Here is an 8,708-nt window from a genome sequence, read left to right as displayed (position 1 = left end):
ACTGGAATACAAGATAATACTTGTTATTCAAACAGCTAAATTAACCTTTTGTATTTTCAAACAGTGGAAGTTTTTCCAAGTTTTAAAGAATGTGTCACAATAGGAAATTCAACCAAGCCCTGGTATGATAATAATAATAATTATTATTATTATTATTGGACACCTAATAATAATAAATATTATTATTTAATTATGTTTTTTTACATGTGCCAACCACAGACTTGTTCCATCAAACTTGTTTAAGCCTTGCGGTAGCACACATGCAGGTGATGAGTTCCACTCAGGAAGCTGTAATGGGACGACACTGCAATCAAACACAACACTGAAGATTATTTTTAATTACAGGTGTAATTGATTTAAAATATGTTAAAAGACATGTTCAACGGCCCAGTTTGCTTTAGTAACTGTGACTGAACACCTGGAGATTTTGGCTTGGTTGTCATCTTTGTATTAGAACCTGAAGGCAGCACCAAAAATAAAACTTACTTTCCCCCATGGGACCTGAGTGTCCTTTTTATGAATTAATATCGGATCATTCAAATGAAGATACATTTTTATCAGGTAATAGTTTATTGAAATGAAGCCCTATGTCCAACCAGCAATTCCGAAATCAGGAAATTCTGACCAATTGGGTGGGTAGAGTAGAAATTTGGGTGGGCATTGCCCAGCCCTGCCCACTTCTAGATCCGGGCCCAGGGTTGGGTATCATTTTGTTTATAGATTCTTATTGTAATAAATTCTTCCAATTCCAATATGGCAAACAATGGGTCAAATGATTAGTGTTATTTAGATAACACGAATAAAAAGCAAAGACATGAGCAAAGATAAAATTCCTGCATCAGAGACTAAATGAGCAGAAATTAAGAATGGCCACTGCTTCTTCATTAAAACCTCAACATTCAAATGTAGTTCTGCAAGAATTTGAGTTGCGATTTAGCTTAAGAATTATGATTCCCCCCCATGCTGTATTTCTTTGAGCACACTACCCAATGGCCTTAGAGCCCATCCCGAAACTTTAAATTCTCTGTAGGTGTGAATGTTACAGTGATTCGCTGGCGACCTGGGTGGTCCAGGGTGTACCCCCCCTCTCGCCCGATGTCAGCAGGGATTGTCTCTGGCCCCCCTGCGACCCTAACAGGATTAGCGGTGTAGATATGGATGGATGGATAGTTCATTTATCGTTTGGTTTATTTTTCACAATTTCATTCAGTATATTTTTGTTGACATTGTTGCATATTTTCATCATGACTTTTTATTTCTTTTCAGTCAAATATTTGTCTTGAAACCATGTCTCAAGAAAATATTACTCATCGACAAAATTCACACAGCGATGAAGTCCAGTCAGGGAACGTCCCAGATGTTTTCCATGGGGCTTTTTCACAGCAGCCATTTTGACTTGTCCTGGTAGGAAAATGGAGCCGTGGTTCTGGCTGTTCCATCTGGTGAGTGTTCTGTGAGTGTTCAGTGTGTTAGTGAACCCGTGTGCACCAGGACCCTGAAACTGTAACAGCAAATAGATCATGAGTCATTTTCAGTTCAATACCTCTGCTTTTCCTACAGTAAGAAGTCAAAATGTCCTCGAGAAGAAAACGAGAAGCTGAGGGAAACATCTCTACACTGCTTTGTATTTATTTTTATTTATCATTTCTTTTACAAGTGGGGAGTTAATCCAACACACATTTGAACCACTTATTCCGCAGCATTGTTACTTTAAAAATGAAAACACTTTCACTTTAAATAAAGCATGTGCTTTCAATTTTTTGTCATTGAAGGGAATCAAAATAAAACATGTCTTAGTTAAATACAATATGATTCAACAGCACTACACAGACTACACGGTCTAAAGTTGAATCAACACACCTTAAAAAAGTTAGAAAATCTGTTGCATAAGAATGTAAACAAAGTAAATATACAATACCTACTGTAAACATCTTACTATGAATATGAAATACAATAAATATAGCTGTTGTCTTAAATATAACCCTTTATAAGGAAACCCAAGTACTATCTGTCATTGTGTAGTTAAGCTACATGGTACCTTGTACCACTAATCATCATTTATTTATCTTTACATATTTTTTTTATAAAAAACAACTCTTAAATGTGAAATAATATGCTTTTTCAGCTTTTACCTTTACGATAGTCTGGCCAATACTTCTGTATCAACGGGATGTCATGTGACATGATAATGCCCCTTATTGGCATGACGCATGCCAAGCAGCTCCTCTGGCACACCACCCTGACAAGGCCAAAGCCAGAGTGGAGTCCCACACTTTGAATAACAACAGAGTGGGCCAATTAGAGCAGACTGGGTTTTATCGGGAGGGGGGGCTTTAAACAGACAGGAGCTGAATTAAGTGTTTCAGACAGAGGCTGAACAGAGGAGCTGCAGCAATGAACCATATACGGAAAGAGATGTGTTGTTTTCAAGTAATAACACAAATTAAAGTTATGAACCTGAATATGAGTGGAATATGTCTCCTTTAATGAATAAACCCTTGGTAAAAGATTAAGAAAGCTCCTGGAGGAGAAACTGTTCGGAGAAAGGGTGAGGGCTTCTAGGAGGCTTAAGAGTTACAAGCAGAGGAGACATTATTAATATATTTAAGATAACTTTGCCAGCAGTTGAAACTACTCAAGTAAGCGGTTGAGAAATAGTGTTTTTATCTCCACTTTCACTTTTAGACTATAACACACACCAGCAGGTTCCACACTTCTCACGGGTACAGCACAGCCACAGGGACTGAGGTGTTGATCTGCTGCTGCTCTCTCTCACACTAGCCTCTTGGCCTCAGAGACTAAATGCTATGAATAGGCCTATTGATTTCACTGTCCATTGTTGGCCTTTTGTTTTTATCAACCAATCCCACCTTTTAGAAGAATGCATCATACCTACCAACTATGTCAACCACACCTCCTCTTGCGCACAGTCAAATCAATCCTAAACCATGACTCCTTGCTGGAGTCATTTTAGCCTGAGTCTGAGAGTAATCTCAGAATGTTATTGAATACGGCCTCAGGAGCGCACCGTACTGTACCTGTGGGGTCTGACAGCTTTGTGGAGACCGAGACGCTGAACCCCCTCAAGTTTGAATGGCTTCTCCCTTAAATTCTATGATCAGCTGTACCATGGTCAGAAAGCCCTGAACGAGGCCCCATTACACAAGTTTTCTGTGAAATCTTTGTAGCTTAAGAGGTTTGATTTTAAGATTGGTGTTATAGGTATAATGTGGTCCGACGGGGCCTTCCAGGTTCTTTTTACCTGGGGCCTGCAAAGTCCCTTGAAATGCAACAGAAGGTAAGGAGTAAAGGAATGCATTTGGTCAATGACAGGTGAGAGAGAGAGAGAGAGAGAGAGAGAGAGAGAGAGAGAGAATCAGAATCAGCTGTTGGGATAATTACAATCTTCTGACGTCCACATGCCTGAAGTTCCTCCACTGGTAACTACGTCCTCCTCTTACTTGATTAAAAAGCTTCCACATCCACTCTGCTAATAGCAATCCATGTAAATAAGAATATTCTAATTATATAGCAAAAAAACATACTTTTGTTCTGCAGCTACTGCTTCTCCCAACATCAACACGATACCACAACTCGGAGGACCACCACACTGATACTAACTGAGCAGAGATGGATTTCTTCTCGGAGTGTTTTACAGAGCTGAAATTAAACTGTGATTATTATATATATATATAATATATATAAATTATTATTTCAACCAGTAATCCGCTGTGTTTTATTCATCTTTTATTTACATGAAACTCTTGGGCACTTGAGTGGAGACACACTAAGCTGTTATAATTTAATATAATTTAGACCTATTATCACCTTATAAAATGAATATGGTGAATGTGGAAGCAACACTTTAGGAAAATTATAATTCATTTCTTTGAGTTGTTGAGTTGTGTTTATCTGTGTCTCCTCTCTCTTTTAGTTTCCTAAGGAAATGATCTGATTTATTTTATGCTAAATGCTCCACTATGCTCAATATCTAGTCACTCACTGTGTCTGCCTGCTGTTTGGTGCTGTGCAGCTTGTTTACAGTTTCTCTGAAAACAACTGCCTGCTGCAGCTGGAAATGAGAATGTGTAAACAAAACAATGAGCTGAAAGACACCAAAGCTGTTTTCAGACATGAACTGGGCTCGAGGCATTTTCCTGAAATGGGGGGGGCCCTGTATGTGAGAAGGCCAATGTCATGATTTACAGAGCCCAGGTGGGACTGCTGGATTGGATGACAATTTCCTGTGTGTTTGTCTTTTTCATCACTGTTGAAGATGAGTGTGAATTTAGGAGTTCAGGAAAATTATGGGCCAGTAAATCTTTCCGAAGCTTATCTTATCACCAGTTATCTAAAGATTTAGGATCACTACTTGGCTCTGGAACACAAAGACAACAAGCAAAGCCAATGTAAGAGCCTGTGGGCATATAGTGATCTGTCTTTGTTTACATACATTGTGTCACAGCCAGTGCTAAGCCTGTGACAGAATAATTCATGTTCTTGAATTAAACATGAACGCAGCTTCTGGTATCCTAATATGCCGTGAAACCCCAGTCAGAAACACATCCGCATGGAACCCGAGCATGAAACCACAACTTTCTTAAACATTACAGCAATATGGAAGAGATTTGTATCAGGAGGCAATACTGCAATGTTCTTGTTAACAAAATGGAAACACAAGTCATCCCTCACTTCATAACACGTAATATCAGGTCTTGAAGATTAACTTAATTTAATCACAAGTTTGCACAAAAACATGTAAATGTTTCAAAAATATTCCAGTTTTTCTTTTGACGGAGGCATTTTCCTGTTTTACTTTTACAAAGCTGTAAGTGCTCAACAGTCAGCACTTGACAGGCATTTCATTAAACGTCCCCTCGGGTTACAAACTGTGGACTGTTGTCAGAGCTGACAGTTTAAATTTTGTTGGACTGATATTGATTTGCCTTCCCGTACCTAAAGGCAGCTCCACTGCAGGTGCGAATCTGACACCTGAGGCTTTGTTATCATATATAAAATAATAGCTGTGAGTGATATGATTATATAATCTGATATTTAAGTAAAGTTCAACCAAACCATAATAATATAACAAATGGTTGAGCAACAGATTCCTCAAAGAGAGTGATACTAATAATGAATGTAAACTAAATAATAACATTTAAAAATCATTTATGATTGTAATAGATACATTCTGATGCCATGTTGCTTATTGATGAAGCAATTTTGCATAGAACAGGTTTTTGTTGTGTCTTTATATAACTGTATAGATCTGTTGTGTGTGTATTTACTCATACGACAGGATGTCAGTTGAAGTTGAAAACAAACACTGTTTAGGTTTAGCATACAGACTGTCACTAAAGATCGACAATTCATCTCCACTTCCTCCTACTGTCCAGAAATTAAGCCAAAATATCCTGGATACGAGCGCTACCATCTTATGCATTTGGAGCCAGAGTCTGTACAGTAGCAATCAAGGGATGCTGCTAAAGTAGCAATTAGGCTCCCGCTGATGGACGCGCTTGACCAATTGTGAGTCAGTCTCATCTGTCAATCATGACGTTTCATCCTGTTTTAATAGCATAAAAAGAATTAGTTCAAACAAAACCTATAGCAGGAAAATTTGCTCTTGGATATACATCAGTGTGATAAGAACTATACCTAAACTTACTGTTACCATCCTTCTCGTGCACTTTGACTGTTTATTTTGATCCTGCTAACATGGAGGAGGTGGAGTTTATAACCTTTACATGAAGATGGCATCCTTATATAGAATTGATGGTAAATGGTGAATGGTCTGTATTTATATAGCACTTAAAAAAAAAAAAAATTATCATTTATAATGAAAATCAAATGAAAAAATTAACTGCAGAGAGAAAAGCACAAAAAGCCAATATTTTTATATCAAATTCCATCAGCTCATGAATCATTGACCTTTAACCCTCCTGATCAAGCCCTGCCTGCTTACTGCTCCTAACACCTGCAAACCTGCCAGCAAACACACAAACACAGACATACACACACTCACAGATGTTTAGTCAACAACTTCCCATTTTTTGGCAGTCTGGTTTTCATTCTTCACACTGATCTTCCAGTGCTGGTCTCACAGGGAACCTTCTCTTTAGTGCCGACACGCTGTGTAATTAAGTCAAGGATGCTTTCAGCCTGCTTTACAGGATGCCTCTAAAACAGTTACACTCTGCAAAGGTGCATATTAGCGTCCCACACCTTGCAACACTTGCACACATGCTGGCATACTCACGTAAACTTTACAGTAAACCTCTGCCCCGAGCCAGCCCCGCTCAGCCTGCATCCTGTCATCCTCTCTCCACCGCAGGCTGGCGGGCGGGTGGCCTCGATCAGACGTGGAAACGTGCTGGCAGTGTTCCACGGAGGGTTCCGTGGACTCGGCTTTACAGGAATGTTTGATGTGCGGGTCCACAAGGAGCAATCTGTTCACCCCACACCTAAATACAGAGAACCAGCTGTTTGTGTTAGACCACGATGCTGGTTTATCAACGAGCATAAACACACTGTGGTCGTTGGCAGTGGACGTTTCCTGTACAGTAACCCCAAGATGGACCTCATGGCTCAAGGCGAACCTCTCTCCTCTGTCTGTCTTTAAAAAAACTCAGCTCACAGCTGTGCTGCAAAGGATGACTTGCTGTGCCGGGTCTAAACTAAGTAGAATACATTTTCAATCACAAACACATTTGAGTCATTGAGCCCCAATAATCAATTTTATACAATGTAGTGAAAAATGGCCTTCTTTCTTCAAAAGTCCCAAGAAGAGGTATTTACTGCGGAGGTAGAGGAAAATGAGTAAAGTGTTGCTTAACTGATAGAAAGAAAGATTTCAAGAATATATATTCATATTTGTGCTGAGGAGGACACACCACCAATAGGTTTCCAGCTTCAGACTACACAGTACTCACCTCCCACCAGTATGTTAAAGCTGTCACTCAGAGTGCATCAAAGCTAGTTAGCAAGCTAGCTTGAAGTAATGTTTTATTTAATTAGTATAATTATATATTATAACCAACCAACAGTCATGGATAAACAGCTCTAAAATTAATGGACAGAAATAATGAATTAATGGATATGGTTAAAATAGCTTAAATTAACAGTAAAGACTCACTTAGCTGAAAGTAATGGTAAAATGCCAGGAAATAATGAACTAAAAGTCATAGTTAAATAATTAAAATAGCTAAATGTAACATGAATAGTTGAAATATTGTCAGCTTAAAGTAAACATTTGAAATAGTAGAGGGTTTCTGTAGGTATTGACAAGTTACATTTAAGACCTTTCTAAGACCATAATGAATGAAATTCAATAATTATGTCAAATACAACAGGCATGTAGGAATATTGAAGTCCCAGAAAGACTTATACTTCCTCATAATTGAAGATTAGCTGAGTGTACTGAGATAAATACTGAGCAGGTTGTTTGGAGACTTCAGTTATCAGTCCCATGGTGGTCTTCTTTAGTTTTATTGCAGCGTGCTAATATCTGTATCATTGAGAAAGAACTACAACACACAGAGACATTACGAACTATGCAAGCAAAACATTTCTCTTATACAGTAAAATACAGTTTTGGGATATATAGTTTCCATTACTCTAAGTAGTAGTACATGCAAACTTCACCAAACTGACCTAAACAACGACATTCCATGATGTGAGTTCACGTATTAAAGTAATATTGCAACTGAACTTTTTACAGTGTTATTTCAAATCTTAAAAGAACACACAAGTGTTGTTGTTGAACGTGTTTATCAGAAAGACATGTGGGTCCATCAGACAAAGACAGTTACTAAATCACTGTCCTAAACCACTGTACCGATGGAAAATGTGATGATGGTCATATTTCATAAAAGCTTTTAACAACAACATCTGACTCCTGTCTCTTCTTCTTGCATATGGGATGCTGCATCGTCTTGTTTTGTTTTCCTTGGCTGGGCTGATAGTTAAAGACGCTTCTCAGCAGCTGTCCTCACGTCCCTGTGTGTCTCGCTCTCAATTCGTCTCAGTGGATTTGGTTTCTTCCAGAGCAGCAAGAACAGCAGTCCCTGACTCGTACACCCCCTCAAGGTTGTGCAGACACCTACCGACGTCCAAGACCCTGTTGAGCATCTGTAAATGGCTGTGAGAGAGCGACAGCCTGACAGTCCCTACCTGGGACGGTCTTACATGATGTGCAGTACGTCCTGTCATTTTCTCCAAACTGAAAGACATGATGAGAGGTACATGCAGGGATCCGACTGGAAACCAGTGGGACTTCCAGGGCTCGTGTTAGGTTCCTGGATGCTGTGTTCCAAGACAAACAAAGAAAAAAGATTCTGTATGGCAGCCCTCAAACATTAAAGAAAGCTGTAAGATAGTGCACAAACTATTGACCCCAAAATATGAACAACATTGGAATATGAGACGTTGAAAATGGTTTTCACATGGAAATTATTTGAAAGTCTTTTAACATTTGCTAGTATAGATGCCATGGTAAGTACGTAAATATTTTTGCTTCATATATTCAATGCAGATTGAGCCAATGAGTATTACATACATTCAGGAATTTATGATCCTTGTGCTCAGCATGAGCAGCGGAATAATCATACCATACGGCCCGTCTCCTAAACTTCGTGACAAACATCTGGGAAGTGTTTCTGCAGCCTCAGCATCTTGTTTTGCTTTCCCCTGCTGGAATGGTGGAAGCT

The 8,708-nt window shown here is 39.0% G+C and overlaps 1 long non-coding RNA gene across 1 annotated transcript; it reads right to left on the bottom strand.

The window, feature by feature from the left end:
* Positions 1-1,170: 1,170 nt before the first annotated feature.
* LOC118114013 lies at positions 1,171-2,243 on the bottom strand. Its single transcript, XR_004697410.1, has 2 exons — positions 2,133-2,243; positions 1,171-1,501 (listed from the first exon to the last, which is right to left on the bottom strand). It is a non-coding gene; the product is annotated as an uncharacterized LOC118114013 (long non-coding RNA).
* Between the last annotated feature and the right edge of the window lie 6,465 nt (positions 2,244-8,708).

This window comes from Hippoglossus stenolepis, chromosome 8, assembly GCF_022539355.2.
Source record: "Hippoglossus stenolepis isolate QCI-W04-F060 chromosome 8, HSTE1.2, whole genome shotgun sequence".
Classification (NCBI taxonomy): domain Eukaryota; kingdom Metazoa; phylum Chordata; class Actinopteri; order Pleuronectiformes; family Pleuronectidae; genus Hippoglossus; species Hippoglossus stenolepis.
Note: the sequence above shows the minus strand (reverse complement) of the source record. Positions and strands in the feature narration are given on the sequence as shown.